Genomic DNA, 18,603 nt, shown 5'->3' with positions numbered 1-18,603 from the left:
CCAAAAATGATTCAAAATGTCATTTGGATAGGGACTCATGTTGAAAAACCACTTTTTAAACCCTCACAGTGACCAAAATTGCCATTTTTACAGAGTTTTCGCTTACTCAAAAGCTTCAATTTTGACCAATTTCAGGCACAGAAATGACTTTAAACACACTTATTTTAGTTGAAAAAGTAATAATTCACATCCGACAGTCATTGAAAGTCAAAAGATTAAATATTAAAATTTCATCAATATTGACCATTTTTTTATTGTTCGACAGGTCCGGGGTCATCGTTTTTCATCATAAAATTGATTTTTTGGACTCTACATAAAAATGATTCAAAATGTCATTTGGATCGGGTGTCATGTTGAATAACCACTTTTTAAACCCTCACAGTGACCAAAATTATCATTTTTACAGAGTTTTGCTTACTCAGAAGCTACAATTTTTACCAATTTCAGGCACAGAAATTACTTTAAACACACTTATTTTAGTTGAAAAAGTAATAATTCACATCCAACAGTCATTTAAAGTCAAAAGATTAAATGTTAAAATTTCATCAATATTTACCATTTTTTTATTGTTCGACAGGTCGTCATCGTTTTTCATCAGAAAATTGATTTTTTGGACTCTACCAAAAATGATGCAAAATGTCATTTGGATCGGGCCTCATGTTGAATAACCACTTTTTAAACCCTCACAGTGACCAAAATTGCCATTTTTACAGAGTTTTCACTTACTCAAAAGCTTCCATTTTGACCAATTTCAGGCACAGAAATGACTTTAAACACACTTATTTTAGTTAAAAAAGTAATATCTCACATCCAACCGTCATTTAAAGTCAAAAGATTAAATGTTAAAATTTCATCGTTTTTCATCAGAAAATTGATTTTTTGGACTCTACCAAAAATGATTCAAATGTCATTGGGATTGGGCCTCATGTTGAATAACCACTTTTTAGACCCTCACAGTGACCAAAATTGCAATTTTTACAGAGTTTTTGCTTACTCAAAAGCTTCAATTTTGACCAATTTCAGGCACAGAAATGACTTTAAACACACTTATTTTAGTTGAAAAAGTAATAATTCACAACCAATCGTCATTTAAAGTCAAAAGATTAAATGTTAAAATTTCATCAATATTGACCACTTTTTTGAACGTTCGACAGGTCCGGGGTCATCGTTTTTCATCAGAAAATAGATTTTTTGGACTCTACCAAAAATGATTCAAAATGTCATTGGGATCGGGCCTCATGTTGAATAACCACTTTTTAGACCCTCACAGTGACCAAAATTGCCAATTTTCACAGAGTTTTCGCTTACTCAAAAGCTTCACTTTTGACCAATTTCAGGCACAGAAATGACTTTAAACACACTTTTTTTAGTTGAAAAAGTAAGATTTCACATCCAACCGTCATTTAAAGTCAAAAGATTAAATGTTAAAATTTCATCAATATTGACAATTTTTTGAACGTTCGACAGGTCCGGGGTCATCGTTTTTCATCAGAAAATTGATTTTTTGGACTCTACAAAAAATGATTCAAAATGTCATTGGGATCGGGCCTCATGTTGAAAAACTACTTTTTAGACCCTCACAGTGACCAAAATTGCCATTTTTCAGAGTTTTCGCTTACTCAAAAGCTTCAATTTTGACCAATTTCAGGCACAGAAATGACTTTAAACACACTTTTTTTAGTTGAAAAAGTAATATTTCACATCCAACCGTCATTTAAAGTCAAAAGATTAAATGTTAAAATTTCATCAATATTGACCATTTTTTGAACGTTCGACAGGTCGTCGTTTTTCATCAGAAAATTGATTTTTTGGACTCTACCAAAAATGATTCAAAATGTCATTTGGATCGGGCCTCATGTTGAATAACCACTTTTTAGACCCTCACAGTGACCAAAATTGCCATTTTTACAGAGTTTTCGCTACTCAAAAGCTTCAATTTTGACCAATTTCAGGCACAGAAATGACTTTAAACACACTTATTTTAGTTGAAAAAGTAATAATTCACATCCAACAGTCATTGAAAGTCAAAAGATTAAATATTAAAATTTCATCAATATTGACCTTTTTTTATTGTTCGACAGGTCCGGGGTCATCGTTTTTCATCATAAAATTGATTTTTTGGACTCTACATAAAAATGATTCAAAATGTCATTTGGATCGGGTGTCATGTTGAATAACCACTTTTTAAACCCTCACAGTGACCAAAATTATCATTTTTACAGAGTTTTGCTTACTCAGAAGCTTCAATTTTTACCAATTTCAGGCACAGAAATTACTTTAAACACACTTATTTTAGTTGAAAAAGTAATAATTCACATCCAACAGTCATTTAAAGTCAAAAGATTAAATGTTAAAATTTCATCAATATTTACCATTTTTTTATTGTTCGACAGGTCCGGGGTCATCGTTTTTCATCAGAAAATTGATTTTTTGGACTCTACCAAAAATGATGCAAAATGTCATTTGGATCGGGCCTCATGTTGAATAACCACTTTTTAAACCCTCACAGTGACCAAAATTGCCATTTTTACAGAGTTTTCACTTACTCAAAAGCTTCCATTTTGACCAATTTCAGGCACAGAAATGACTTTAAACACACTTATTTTAGTTAAAAAAGTAATATCTTTATTTATTTTTATTTTGCATATTTATAGAGCGCTCTAATACCCGGAGGTGTCCTGGCGCTGGAAGGATAGACTGGTGTAACGGAGCGTGCTTACTGAGTGAAGAGCCATGTTTTTAGACCTCTTCTAAAGGCCATCAGATTCTGGGTCTGTCTGAGCGCAAGTGGAAGTTTATTCCAGGCCTCAGCCGCCCCAAGAGAAAAGCTCCTGCCTCCCCAGCGAGCTTTTTTGATTCTGGGGACCTTAACCAGAGCCAGTTGTCCTGACCTCAAAGTTCTTGCTGGTTTATGCCAGCAGAAAAGAGATTTCAAGTGCCTAGGTCCCGAGTCATGGAGGGCCTTGAAGACCATGCATACTGCCTTAAAAGTGATTCTTTTACGAATCGGCAGCCAATGTAGGTTAACCAGCTCCTGAGATACTGAGGCAAATTTGGGTGTGTCAGTAATTAGGCGGGCGGCTGCATTTTGCAGAAGTTGGAGTTTATTCAGTATACTCTGCTGGGCATTTAACATCAGGCTGTTGCAATAGTCTAGGCGTGAGAGCACTAGACCAGTGACTATTGTTTTCCTGTGTTTCTTATCAAGGTAAGGTAACATTTTCCTGATGGTTTTGAGTATGAAGTGAAGGGAGGAGGAGAGGGCACCCACCTGGGATTTATAGGTCAGGGAGGTGTCCACCAGAATACCGAGATTTTTCACTTTGTCCACCGGTTCTGGGAGAGGTCCCATTTCGTCTGGCCACCATCTCGGGGACCAAAAGTTGTCTCTGTCACCAAAGAGCAGAATCTCACATCCAACCGTCATTTAAAGTCAAAAGATTAAATGTTAAAATTTCATCGTTTTTCATCAGAAAATTGATTTTTTGGACTCTACCAAAAATGATTCAAATGTCATTGGGATTGGGCCTCATGTTGAATAACCACTTTTTAGACCCTCACAGTGACCAAAATTGCCATTTTTACAGAGTTTTTGCTTACTCAAAAGCTTCAATTTTGACCAATTTCAGGCACAGAAATGACTTTAAACACACTTATTTTAGTTGAAAAAGTAATAATTCACATCCAATCGTCATTTAAAGTCAAAAGATTAAATGTTAAAATTTCATCAATATTGACCACTTTTTTGAACGTTCGACAGGTCCGGGGTCATCGTTTTTCATCAGAAAATGGATTTTTGGGACTCTACCAAAAATGATTCAAAATGTCATTGGGATCGGGCCTCATGTTGAATAACCACTTTTTAGACCCTCACAGTGACCAAAATTGCCATTTTTACAGAGTTTTCGCTTACTCAAAAGCTTAAATTTTGACCAATTTCAGGCACAGAAATGACTTTAAACACACTTTTTTTAGTTGAAAAAGTAATATTTCACATCCAACCGTTATTTAAAGTCAAAAGATTAAATGTTAAAATTTCATCAATATTGACCGTTTTTTGAATGTTCGACAGTTCCGGGGTCATCGTTTTTCATCAGAAAATTGATTTTTTTGGACTCTACCAAAAATGATTCAAAATGTCATTGGGATCGGGCCTCATGTTGAATAACCACTTTTAGACCCTCACAGTGACCAAAATTGCCATTTTTACAGAGTTTTCGCTTACTCAAAAGCTTCAATTTTGACCAATTTCAGGCACAGAAATGACTTTAAACACACTTTTTTTAGTTGAAAAAGTAATATTTCACATCCAACCGTCATTTAAAGTCAAAAGATTAAATGTTAAAATTTCATCAATATTGACCATTTTTTGAACGTTTGACAGGTCCGGGGTCATCGTTTTTCATCAGAAAATTGATTTTTTGGACTCTACCAAAAATGATTCAAAATGTCATTGGGATCGGGCCTCATGTTGAATAACCACTTTTTAGACCCTCACAGTGACCAAAATTGCCATTTTTACAGAGTTTCCGCTTACTCAAAAGCTTCAATTTTGACCAATTTCAGGCACAGAAATGACTTTAAACACACTTTTTTTAGTTGAAAAAGTAATATTTCACATACAACCGTCATTTAAAGTCAAAAGATTAAATGTTAAAATTTCATCAATATTGACCATTTTTTGAACGTTCGACAGGTCCGGGGTCATCGTTTTTCATCCAGAAAATTGATTTTTTGGACTCTACCAAAAATGATTCAAAATGTCATTTGGATAGGGACTCATGTTGAAAAACCACTTTTTAAACCCTCACAGTGACCAAAATTGCCATTTTTACAGAGTTTTCGCTTACTCAAAAGCTTCAATTTTGACCAATTTCAGGCACAGAAATGACTTTAAACACACTTTTTTTAGTTGAAAAAGTAATATTTCACATCCAACCGTCATTTAAAGTCAAAAGATTCAATGTTAAAATTTCATCAATATTGACCATTTTTGAACGTTCGACAGGTCCGGTGTCATCGTTTTTCATCAGAAAATTGATTTTTTGGACTCTACATAAAAATGATTCAAAATGTCATTTGGATCGGGTGTCATGTTGAATAACCACTTTTTAAACCCTCACAGTGACCAAAATTATCATTTTTACAGAGTTTTGCTTACTCAGAAGCTTCAATTTTTACCAATTTCAGGCACAGAAATTACTTTAAACACACTTATTTTAGTTGAAAAAGTAATAATTCACATCCAACAGTCATTTAAAGTCAAAAGATTAAATGTTAAAATTTCATCAATATTTACCATTTTTTTATTGTTCGACAGGTCCGGGGTCATCGTTTTTCATCAGAAAATTGATTTTTTGGACTCTACCAAAAATGATGCAAAATGTCATTTGGATCGGGCCTCATGTTGAATAACCACTTTTTAAACCCTCACAGTGACCAAAATTGCCATTTTTACAGAGTTTTCACTTACTCAAAAGCTTCCATTTTGACCAATTTCAGGCACAGAAATGACTTTAAACACACTTATTTTAGTTAAAAAAGTAATATCTTTATTTATTTTTATTTTGCATATTTATAGAGCGCTCTAATACCCGGAGGTGTCCTGGCGCTGGAAGGATAGACTGGTGTAACGGAGCGTGCTTACTGAGTGAAGAGCCATGTTTTTAGACCTCTTCTAAAGGCCATCAGATTCTGGGTCTGTCTGAGCGCAAGTGGAAGTTTATTCCAGGCCTCAGCCGCCCCAAGAGAAAAGCTCCTGCCTCCCCAGCGAGCTTTTTTGATTCTGGGGACCTTAACCAGAGCCAGTTGTCCTGACCTCAAAGTTCTTGCTGGTTTATGCCAGCAGAAAAGAGATTTCAAGTGCCTAGGTCCCGAGTCATGGAGGGCCTTGAAGACCATGCATACTGCCTTAAAAGTGATTCTTTTACGAATCGGCAGCCAATGTAGGTTAACCAGCTCCTGAGATACTGAGGCAAATTTGGGTGTGTCAGTAATTAGGCGGGCGGCTGCATTTTGCAGAAGTTGGAGTTTATTCAGTATACTCTGCTGGGCATTTAACATCAGGCTGTTGCAATAGTCTAGGCGTGAGAGCACTAGACCAGTGACTATTGTTTTCCTGTGTTTCTTATCAAGGTAAGGTAAAATTTTCCTGATGGTTTTGAGTATGAAGTGAAGGGAGGAGGAGAGGGCACCCACCTGGGATTTATAGGTCAGGGAGGTGTCCACCAGAATACCAAGATTTTTCACTTTGTCCACCGGTTCTGGGAGAGGTCCCATTTCGTCTGGCCACCATCTCGGGGACCAAAAGTTGTCTCTGTCACCAAAGAGCAGAATCTCACATCCAACCGTCATTTAAAGTCAAAAGATTAAATGTTAAAATTTCATCGTTTTTCATCAGAAAATTGATTTTTTGGACTCTACCAAAAATGATTCAAATGTCATTGGGATTGGGCCTCATGTTGAATAACCACTTTTTAGACCCTCACAGTGACCAAAATTGCCATTTTTACAGAGTTTTTGCTTACTCAAAAGCTTCAATTTTGACCAATTTCAGGCACAGAAATGACTTTAAACACACTTATTTTAGTTGAAAAAGTAATAATTCACATCCAATCGTCATTTAAAGTCAAAAGATTAAATGTTAAAATTTCATCAATATTGACCACTTTTTTGAACGTTCGACAGGTCCGGGGTCATCGTTTTTCATCAGAAAATTGATTTTTTGGACTCTACCAAAAATGATTCAAAATGTCATTGGGATCGGGCCTCATGTTGAATAACCACTTTTTAGACCCTCACAGTGACCAAAATTGCCATTTTTACAGAGTTTTCGCTTACTCAAAAGCTTAAATTTTGACCAATTTCAGGCACAGAAATGACTTTAAACACACTTTTTTTAGTTGAAAAAGTAATATTTCACATCCAACCGTTATTTAAAGTCAAAAGATTAAATGTTAAAATTTCATCAATATTGACCGTTTTTTGAATGTTCGACAGGTCCGGGGTCATCGTTTTTCATCAGAAAATTGATTTTTTTGGACTCTACCAAAAATGATTCAAAATGTCATTGGGATCGGGCCTCATGTTGAATAACCACTTTTTAGACCCTCACAGTGACCAAAATTGCAATTTTTACAGAGTTTTCGCTTACTCAAAAGCTTCAATTTTGACCAATTTCAGGCACAGAAATGACTTTAAACACACTTTTTTTAGTTGAAAAAGTAATATTTCACATCCAACCGTCATTTAAAGTCAAAAGATTAAATGTTAAAATTTCATCAATATTGACCATTTTTTGAACGTTTGACAGGTCCGGGGTCATCGTTTTTCATCAGAAAATTGATTTTTTGGACTCTACCAAAAATGATTCAAAATGTCATTGGGATCGGGCCTCATGTTGAATAACCACTTTTTAGACCCTCACAGTGACCAAAATTGCCATTTTTACAGAGTTTCCGCTTACTCAAAAGCTTCAATTTTGACCAATTTCAGGCACAGAAATGACTTTAAACACACTTTTTTTAGTTGAAAAAGTAATATTTCACATACAACCGTCATTTAAAGTCAAAAGATTAAATGTTAAAATTTCATCAATATTGACCATTTTTTGAACGTTCGACAGGTCCGGGGTCATCGTTTTTCATCAGAAAATTGATTTTTTGGACTCTACCAAAAATGATTCAAAATGTCATTTGGATAGGGACTCATGTTGAAAAACCACTTTTTAAACCCTCACAGTGACCAAAATTGCCATTTTTACAGAGTTTTCGCTTACTCAAAAGCTTCAATTTTGACCAATTTCAGGCACAGAAATGACTTTAAACACACTTATTTTAGTTGAAAAAGTAATAATTCACATCCGACAGTCATTGAAAGTCAAAAGATTAAATATTAAAATTTCATCAATATTGACCATTTTTTTATTGTTCGACAGGTCCGGGGTCATCGTTTTTCATCATAAAATTGATTTTTTGGACTCTACATAAAAATGATTCAAAATGTCATTTGGATCGGGTGTCATGTTGAATAACCACTTTTTAAACCCTCACAGTGACCAAAATTATCATTTTTACAGAGTTTTGCTTACTCAGAAGCTACAATTTTTACCAATTTCAGGCACAGAAATTACTTTAAACACACTTATTTTAGTTGAAAAAGTAATAATTCACATCCAACAGTCATTTAAAGTCAAAAGATTAAATGTTAAAATTTCATCAATATTTACCATTTTTTTTATTGTTCGACAGGTCGTCATCGTTTTTCATCAGAAAATTGATTTTTGGACTCTACCAAAAATGATGCAAAATGTCATTTGGATCGGGCCTCATGTTGAATAACCACTTTTTAAACCCTCACAGTGACCAAAATTGCCATTTTTACAGAGTTTTCACTTACTCAAAAGCTTCCATTTTGACCAATTTCAGGCACAGAAATGACTTTAAACACACTTATTTTAGTTAAAAAAGTAATATCTCACATCCAACCGTCATTTAAAGTCAAAAGATTAAATGTTAAAATTTCATCGTTTTTCATCAGAAAATTGATTTTTTGGGACTCTACCAAAAATGATTCAAATGTCATTGGGATTGGGCCTCATGTTGAATAACCACTTTTTAGACCCTCACAGTGACCAAAATTGCAATTTTTACAGAGTTTTTGCTTACTCAAAAGCTTCAATTTTGACCAATTTCAGGCACAGAAATGACTTTAAACACACTTATTTTAGTTGAAAAAGTAATAATTCACAACCAATCGTCATTTAAAGTCAAAAGATTAAATGTTAAAATTTCATCAATATTGACCACTTTTTTGAACGTTCGACAGGTCCGGGGTCATCGTTTTTCATCAGAAAATAGATTTTTTGGACTCTACCAAAAATGATTCAAAATGTCATTGGGATCGGGCCTCATGTTGAATAACCACTTTTTAGACCCTCACAGTGACCAAAATTGCCAATTTTCACAGAGTTTTCGCTTACTCAAAAGCTTCACTTTTGACCAATTTCAGGCACAGAAATGACTTTAAACACACTTTTTTTAGTTGAAAAAGTAAGATTTCACATCCAACCGTCATTTAAAGTCAAAAGATTAAATGTTAAAATTTCATCAATATTGACAATTTTTTGAACGTTCGACAGGTCCGGGGTCATCGTTTTTCATCAGAAAATTGATTTTTTGGACTCTACAAAAAATGATTCAAAATGTCATTGGGATCGGGCCTCCATGTTGAAAAACTACTTTTTAGACCCTCACAGTGACCAAAATTGCCATTTTTCAGAGTTTTCGCTTACTCAAAAGCTTCAATTTTGACCAATTTCAGGCACAGAAATGACTTTAAACACACTTTTTTTAGTTGAAAAAGTAATATTTCACATCCAACCGTCATTTAAAGTCAAAAGATTAAATGTTAAAATTTCATCAATATTGACCATTTTTTGAACGTTCGACAGGTCGTCGTTTTTCATCAGAAAATTGATTTTTTGGACTCTACCAAAAATGATTCAAAATGTCATTTGGATCGGGCCTCATGTTGAATAACCACTTTTTAGACCCTCACAGTGACCAAAATTGCCATTTTTACAGAGTTTTCGCTACTCAAAAGCTTCAATTTTGACCAATTTCAGGCACAGAAATGACTTTAAACACACTTATTTTAGTTGAAAAAGTAATAATTCACATCCAACAGTCATTGAAAGTCAAAAGATTAAATATTAAAATTTCATCAATATTGACCTTTTTTTATTGTTCGACAGGTCCGGGGTCATCGTTTTTCATCATAAAATTGATTTTTTGGACTCTACATAAAAATGATTCAAAATGTCATTTGGATCGGGTGTCATGTTGAATAACCACTTTTTAAACCCTCACAGTGACCAAAATTATCATTTTTACAGAGTTTTGCTTACTCAGAAGCTTCAATTTTTACCAATTTCAGGCACAGAAATTACTTTAAACACACTTATTTTAGTTGAAAAAGTAATAATTCACATCCAACAGTCATTTAAAGTCAAAAGATTAAATGTTAAAATTTCATCAATATTTACCATTTTTTTATTGTTCGACAGGTCCGGGGTCATCGTTTTTCATCAGAAAATTGATTTTTTGGACTCTACCAAAAATGTGCAAAATGTCATTTGGATCGGGCCTCATGTTGAATAACCACTTTTTAAACCCTCACAGTGACCAAAATTGCCATTTTTACAGAGTTTTCACTTACTCAAAAGCTTCCATTTTGACCAATTTCAGGCACAGAAATGACTTTAAACACACTTATTTTAGTTAAAAAAGTAATATCTTTATTTATTTTTATTTTGCATATTTATAGAGCGCTCTAATACCCGGAGGTGTCCTGGCGCTGGAAGGATAGACTGGTGTAACGGAGCGTGCTTACTGAGTGAAGAGCCATGTTTTTAGACCTCTTCTAAAGGCCATCAGATTCTGGGTCTGTCTGAGCGCAAGTGGAAGTTTATTCCAGGCCTCAGCCGCCCCAAGAGAAAAGCTCCTGCCTCCCCAGCGAGCTTTTTTGATTCTGGGGACCTTAACCAGAGCCAGTTGTCCTGACCTCAAAGTTCTTGCTGGTTTATGCCAGCAGAAAAGAGATTTCAAGTGCCTAGGTCCCGAGTCATGGAGGGCCTTGAAGACCATGCATACTGCCTTAAAAGTGATTCTTTTACGAATCGGCAGCCAATGTAGGTTAACCAGCTCCTGAGATACTGAGGCAAATTTGGGTGTGTCAGTAATTAGGCGGGCGGCTGCATTTTGCAGAAGTTGGAGTTTATTCAGTATACTCTGCTGGGCATTTAACATCAGGCTGTTGCAATAGTCTAGGCGTGAGAGCACTAGACCAGTGACTATTGTTTTCCTGTGTTTCTTATCAAGGTAAGGTAACATTTTCCTGATGGTTTTGAGTATGAAGTGAAGGGAGGAGGAGAGGGCACCCACCTGGGATTTATAGGTCAGGGAGGTGTCCACCAGAATACCGAGATTTTTCACTTTGTCCACCGGTTCTGGGAGAGGTCCCATTTCGTCTGGCCACCATCTCGGGGACCAAAAGTTGTCTCTGTCACCAAAGAGCAGAATCTCACATCCAACCGTCATTTAAAGTCAAAAGATTAAATGTTAAAATTTCATCGTTTTTCATCAGAAAATTGATTTTTTGGACTCTACCAAAAATGATTCAAATGTCATTGGGATTGGGCCTCATGTTGAATAACCACTTTTTAGACCCTCACAGTGACCAAAATTGCCATTTTTACAGAGTTTTTGCTTACTCAAAAGCTTCAATTTTGACCAATTTCAGGCACAGAAATGACTTTAAACACACTTATTTTAGTTGAAAAAGTAATAATTCACATCCAATCGTCATTTAAAGTCAAAAGATTAAATGTTAAAATTTCATCAATATTGACCACTTTTTTGAACGTTCGACAGGTCCGGGGTCATCGTTTTTCATCAGAAAATGGATTTTTGGGACTCTACCAAAAATGATTCAAAATGTCATTGGGATCGGGCCTCATGTTGAATAACCACTTTTTAGACCCTCACAGTGACCAAAATTGCCATTTTTACAGAGTTTTCGCTTACTCAAAAGCTTAAATTTTGACCAATTTCAGGCACAGAAATGACTTTAAACACACTTTTTTTAGTTGAAAAAGTAATATTTCACATCCAACCGTTATTTAAAGTCAAAAGATTAAATGTTAAAATTTCATCAATATTGACCGTTTTTTGAATGTTCGACAGTTCCGGGGTCATCGTTTTTCATCAGAAAATTGATTTTTTTGGACTCTACCAAAAATGATTCAAAATGTCATTGGGATCGGGCCTCATGTTGAATAACCACTTTTTAGACCCTCACAGTGACCAAAATTGCCATTTTTACAGAGTTTTCGCTTACTCAAAAGCTTCAATTTTGACCAATTTCAGGCACAGAAATGACTTTAAACACACTTTTTTTAGTTGAAAAAGTAATATTTCACATCCAACCGTCTTTTAAAGTCAAAAGATTAAATGTTAAAATTTCATCAATATTGACCATTTTTTGAACGTTTGACAGGTCCGGGGTCATCGTTTTTCATCAGAAAATTGATTTTTTGGACTCTACCAAAAATGATTCAAAATGTCATTGGGATCGGGCCTCATGTTGAATAACCACTTTTTAGACCCTCACAGTGACCAAAATTGCCATTTTTACAGAGTTTCCGCTTACTCAAAAGCTTCAATTTTGACCAATTTCAGGCACAGAAATGACTTTAAACACACTTTTTTTAGTTGAAAAAGTAATATTTCACATACAACCGTCATTTAAAGTCAAAAGATTAAATGTTAAAATTTCATCAATATTGACCATTTTTTGAACGTTCGACAGGTCCGGGGTCATCGTTTTTCATCAGAAAATTGATTTTTTGGACTCTACCAAAAATGATTCAAAATGTCATTTGGATAGGGACTCATGTTGAAAAACCACTTTTTAAACCCTCACAGTGACCAAAATTGCCATTTTTACAGAGTTTTCGCTTACTCAAAAGCTTCAATTTTGACCAATTTCAGGCACAGAAATGACTTTAAACACACTTTTTTTAGTTGAAAAAGTAATATTTCACATCCAACCGTCATTTAAAGTCAAAAGATTCAATGTTAAAATTTCATCAATATTGACCATTTTTTGAACGTTCGACAGGTCCGGTGTCATCGTTTTTCATCAGAAAATTGATTTTTTGGACTCTACCAAAAATGATTCAAAATGTCATTTGGATCGGGCCTCATGTTGAATAACCACTTTTTAGACCCTCACAGTGACCAAAATTGCCATTTTTACAGAGTTTTCGCTTACTCAAAAGCTTCAATTTTGACCAATTTCAGGCACAGAAATGACTTTAAACACACTTCTTTTAGTTGAAAAAGTAATATTTCACATCAAACCGTCATTTAAAGTCAAAAGATTAAATGTTAAAATTTCATCAATATTGACCATTTTTTGAACGTTCGACAGGTCCGGGGTCATCGTTTTTCATCAGAAAATTGATTTTTTGGACTCTACCAAAAATGATTCAAAATGTCATTGGGATCGGGCCTCATGTTGAATAACCACTTTTTAGACCCTCACAGTGACCAAAATTGCCAATTTTACAGAGTTTTCGCTTACTCAAAAGCGTCAATTTTGACCAATTTCAGGCACAGAAATGACTTTAAACACACTTATTTTAGTTGAAAAAGTAATAATTCACATCCAATCGTCATTTAAAGTCAAAAGATTAAATGTTAAAATTTCATCAATATTGACCACTTTTTTGAACGTTCGACAGGTCCGGGGTCATTGTTTTTCATCAGAAAATTGATTTTTTGGACTCTACCAAAAATGATTCAAAATGTCATTGGGATCGGGCCTCATGTTGAATAACCACTTTTTAGACCCTCACAGTGACCAAAATTGCCATTTTTACAGAGTTTCCGCTTACTCAAAAGCTTCAATTTTGACCAATTTCAGGCACAGAAATGACTTTAAACACACTTATTTTAGTTGAAAAAGTAATAATTCACATCCAACCGTCATTTAAAGTCAAAAGATTAAATGTTAAAATTTCATCGTTTTTCATCAGAAAATTGATTTTTTGAACTCTACGAAAAATGATTCAAAATGTCATTTGGATCGGGCCTCATGTTGAATAACCATTTTTTAGACCCTCACAATGACCAAAATTGCCATTTTTACAGAGTTTTTGCTTACTCAAAAGCTTCAATTTTGACCAATTTCAGGCACAGCAATGACTTTAAACACACTTTTTTTAGTTGAACAAGTAATATTTCACATCCAACCGTCATTTAAAGTCAAAAGAATAAATGTTAAAATTTCATCAATATTGACCATTTTTTGAACGTTCGACAGGTCAAGGGGGTCATCGTTTTTCATCAGAAAATTGATTTTTTGGACTCTACCAAAAATTATTCAAAATGTCATTTGGATCGGGACTCATGTTGAAAAACCACTTTTTAAACCCTCACAGTGTTCAAAATTGCCATTTTTACAGAGTTTTCGCTTACTCAAAAGCTTCAATTTTGACCAATTTCAGGCACAGAAATGACTTTAAACACACTTTTTTTAGTTGAAAAAGTAATATTTCACATCCAACCGTCATTTAAAGTCAAAAGATTCAATGTTAAAATTTCATCAATATTGACCATTTTTTGAACGTTCGACAGGTCCGGGGTCATCGTTTTTCATCGGAAAATTGATTTTTTGGACTCTACCAAAAATGATTCAAAATGTCATTGGGATCGGGCCTCATGTTGAATAACCACTTTTTAGACCCTCACAGTGACCAAAATTGCCATTTTTACAGAGTTTTCGCTTACTCAAAAGCTTCAATTTTGACCAATTTCAGGCACAGAAATGACTTTAAACACACTTATTTTAGTTGAAAAAGTAATAATTCACATCCAACCGTCATTTAAAGTCAAAAGATTAAATGTTAAAATTTCATCGTTTTTCATCAGAAAATTGATTTTTTGAACTCTACCAAAAATGATTCAAAATGTCATTTGGATCGGGCCTCATGTTGAATAACCACTTTTAAACCCTCACAGTGACCAAAATTGCCATTTTTACAGAGTTTTCGCTTACTCAAAAGCTTCAATTTTGACCAATTTCAGGCACAGAAATGACTTTAAACACACTTATTTTAGTTGAAAAAGTAATAATTCACATCCAACCGTCATTTAAAGTCAAAAGATTAAATGTTAAAATTTCATCAATATTGACCATTTTTTGAACATTCGACAGGTCCGGGGTCATCGTTTTTCATCAGAAAATTGATTTTTTGGACTCTACCAAAAATGATTCAAAATGTCATTGGGATCGGGCCTCATGTTGAATAACCACTTTTTAGACCCTCACAATGACCAAAATTGCCATTTTTACAGAGTTTTTGCTTACTGAAAAGCTTCAATTTTGACCAATTTCAGGCACAGCAATGACTTTAAACACACTTTTTTTAGTTGAAAAAGTAATATTTCACATCCAACCGTCATTTAAAGTCAAAAGAATAAATGTTAAAATTTCATCAATATTGACCATTTTTTGAACGTTCGACAGGTCCGGGGGTCATCGTTTTTCATCAGAAAATTGATTTTTTGGACTCTACCAAAAATGATTCAAAATGTCATTTGGATCGGGACTCATGTTGAAAAACCACTTTTTAAACCCTCACAGTGTTCAAAATTGCCATTTTTACAGAGTTTTCGCTTACTCAAAAGCTTCAATTTTGACCAATTTCAGGCACAGAAATGACTTTAAACACACTTATTTTAGTTGAAAAAGTAATATTTCACATCCAACCATCATTTAAAGTCAAAAGATTCAATGTTAACATTTCATCAATATTGACCATTTTTTGAACGTTCGACAGGTCCGGTGTCATCGTTTTTCATCAGAAAATTGATTTTTTGGACTCTACCAAAAATGATTCAAAATGTCATTTGGATCGGGCCTCATGTTGAATAACCACTTTTTAGACCCTCACAGTGACCAAAATTGGCATTTTTACAGAGTTTTCTCTTACTAAAAAGCTTCAATTTTGACCAATTTCAGGCACAGAAATGATTTTAAACACACTTCTTTTAGTTGAAAAAGTAATATTTCACATCAAACCGTCATTTAAAGTCAAAAGATTAAATGTTAAAATGTCATCAATATTGACCATTTTTTGAACGTTCGACAGGTCCGGGGTCATCGTTTTTCATCAGAAAATTGATTTTTTGGACTCTACCAAAAATGATTCAAAATGTCATTGGGATCGGGCCTCATGTTGAATAACTACTTTTTAGACCCTCACAGTGACCAAAATTGCCATTTTTACAGAGTTTTCGCTTACTCAAAAGCTTCAATTTTGACCAATTTCAGGCACAGAAATGACTTTAAACACACTTTTTTTAGTTGAAAAAGTAATATTTCACATCCAACCGTCATTTAAAGTCAAAAGATTAAATGTTAAAATTTCATCAATATTGACCATTTTTTGAACGTTCGACAGGTCATCGTTTTTCATCAGAAAATTGATTTTTTGGACTCTACCAAAAATGATTCAAAATGTCATTGGGATCGGGCCTCATGTTGAATAACTACTTTTTAGACCCTCACAGTGACCAAAATTGCCATTTTTACAGAGATTTCGCTTACTCAAGCTTCAATTTTGACCAATTTCAGGCACAGCAATGACTTTAAACAGACTTTTTTTAGTTGAAAAGGTAATATTTCACATCCAACCGTCATTTAAAGTCAAAAGATTAAATGTAAAATTTCATCAATATTGACCATTTTTTGAATGTTCGACAGGTCCGGGGTCATCGTTTTTCATCAGAAAATTGATTTTTTGGACTCTACCAAAAATGATTCAAAATGTCATTGGGTTCCGGCCTCATGTTGAATAACCACTTTTTAGACCCTCATAGTAACCAAAATTTCCATTTTTACATAGTTTTCGCTTACTGAAAAGCTTCAATTTTGACCAATTTCAGGCACAGAAATGACTTTAAACACACTTTTTTTAGTTGAAAAAGTAATATTTCACATCCAACCGTCATTTAAAGTCAAAAGATTAAATGTTAAAATTTCATCAATATTGACCGTTTTTTGAATGTTCGACAGGTCCGGGGTCATCGTTTTTCATCAGAAAATTGATTTTTTGGACTCTACCAAAAATGATTCAAAATGTCATTGGGATTGGGCCTCATGTTGAATAACCACTTTTTAGACCCTCACAGTGACCAAAATTGCCAATTTTACAGAGTTTTCGCTTACTCAAAAGCTTCAATTTTGACCAATTTCAGGTACAGAAATGACTTTAAATACACTTTTTTTAGTTGAAAAAGTAATATTTCACATCCAACCGTCATTTAAAGTCAAAAGATTAAATGTTAAAATTTCATCAATATTGACCGTTTTTTGAATGTTCGACAGGTCCGGGGTCATCGTTTTTCATCAGAAAATTGATTTTTTGGACTCTACCAAAAATGATTCAAAATGTCATTGGGATTGGGCCTCATGTTGAATAACCACTTTTTAGACCCTCACAGTGACCAAAATTTCCATTTTTACATAGTTTTCGCTTACTGAAAAGCTTCAATTTTGACCAATTTCAGGCACAGAAATGACTTTAAACACACTTTTTTTAGTTGAAAAAGTAATATTTCACATCCAACCGTCATTTAAAGTCAAAAGATTAAATGTTAAAATTTCATCAATATTGACCGTTTTTTGAATGTTCGACAGGTCCGGGGTCATCGTTTTTCATCAGAAAATTGATTTTTTGGACTCTACCAAAAATGATTCAAAATGTCATTGGGATTGGGCCTCATGTTGAATAACCACTTTTTAGACCCTCACAGTGACCAAAATTGCCAATTTTACAGAGTTTTCGCTTACTCAAAAGCTTCAATTTTGACCAATTTCAGGTACAGAAATGACTTTAAATACACTTTTTTTTAGTTGAAAAAGTAATATTTCACATCCAACCGTCATTTAAAGTCAAAAGATTAAATGTTAAAATTTCATCAATATTGACCGTTTTTTGAATGTTCGACAGGTCCGGGGTCATCGTTTTTCATCAGAAAATTGATTTTTTGGACTCTACCAAAAATGATTCAAAATGTCATTGGGATTGGGCCTCATGTTGAATAACCACTTTTTAGACCCTCACAGTGACCAAAATTGCCAATTTTACAGAGTTTTCGCTTACTCAAAAGCTTCAATTTTGACCAATTTCAGGTACAGAAATGACTTTAAATACACTTTTTTTAGTTGAAAAAGTAATATTTCACATCCAACCGTCATTTAAAGTCAAAAGATTAAATGTTAAAATTTCATCAATATTGACCGTTTTTTGAATGTTCGACAGGTCCGGGGTCATCGTTTTTCATCAGAAAATTGATTTTTTGGACTCTACCAAAAATGATTCAAAATGTCATTGGGATTGGGCCTCGTGTTGAATAACCACTTTTTACACCCTCACAGTGACCAAAATTGCAATTTTTACAGAGTTTTCGCTTACTCAAAAGCTTCAATTTTAACCAATTTCAGGCACAGAAATGACTTTAAACACACTTATTTTAGTTGAAAAAGTAATAATTCACATCCAACCGTCATTTAAAGTCAAAAGATTAAATGTTAAAATTTCATCAATATTGACCATTTTTTGAACGTTCGACAGGTCCGGGGTCATCGTTTTTCATCAGAAAATTGATTTTTTTGGACTCTACCAAAAATGATTCAAAATGTCATTGGGATTGGGCCTCATGTTGAATAACCACTTTTTAGACCCTCACAATGACCAAATTGCCATTTTTACAGAGTTTTTGCTTACTCAAAAGCTTCAATTTTGACCAATTTCTGGCACAGTAATGACTTTAAACACACTTTTTTTGTTGAAAAAGTAATATTTCACATCCAACCGTCATTTAAAGTCAAAAGAATAAATGTTAAAATTTCATCAATATTGACAATTTTTTGAACGTTCGACAGGTCCGGGGGTCATCGTTTTTCATCAGAAAATTGATTTTTTGGACTCTACAAAAAATGATTCAAAATGTCATTTGGATCGGGACTCAT

Source organism: Lissotriton helveticus, chromosome 4_1, assembly GCF_964261635.1.
Source record: "Lissotriton helveticus chromosome 4_1, aLisHel1.1, whole genome shotgun sequence".
NCBI classification, from domain to species: Eukaryota; Metazoa; Chordata; class Amphibia; order Caudata; family Salamandridae; genus Lissotriton; species Lissotriton helveticus.
This window is presented reverse-complemented; position numbering follows the sequence as displayed.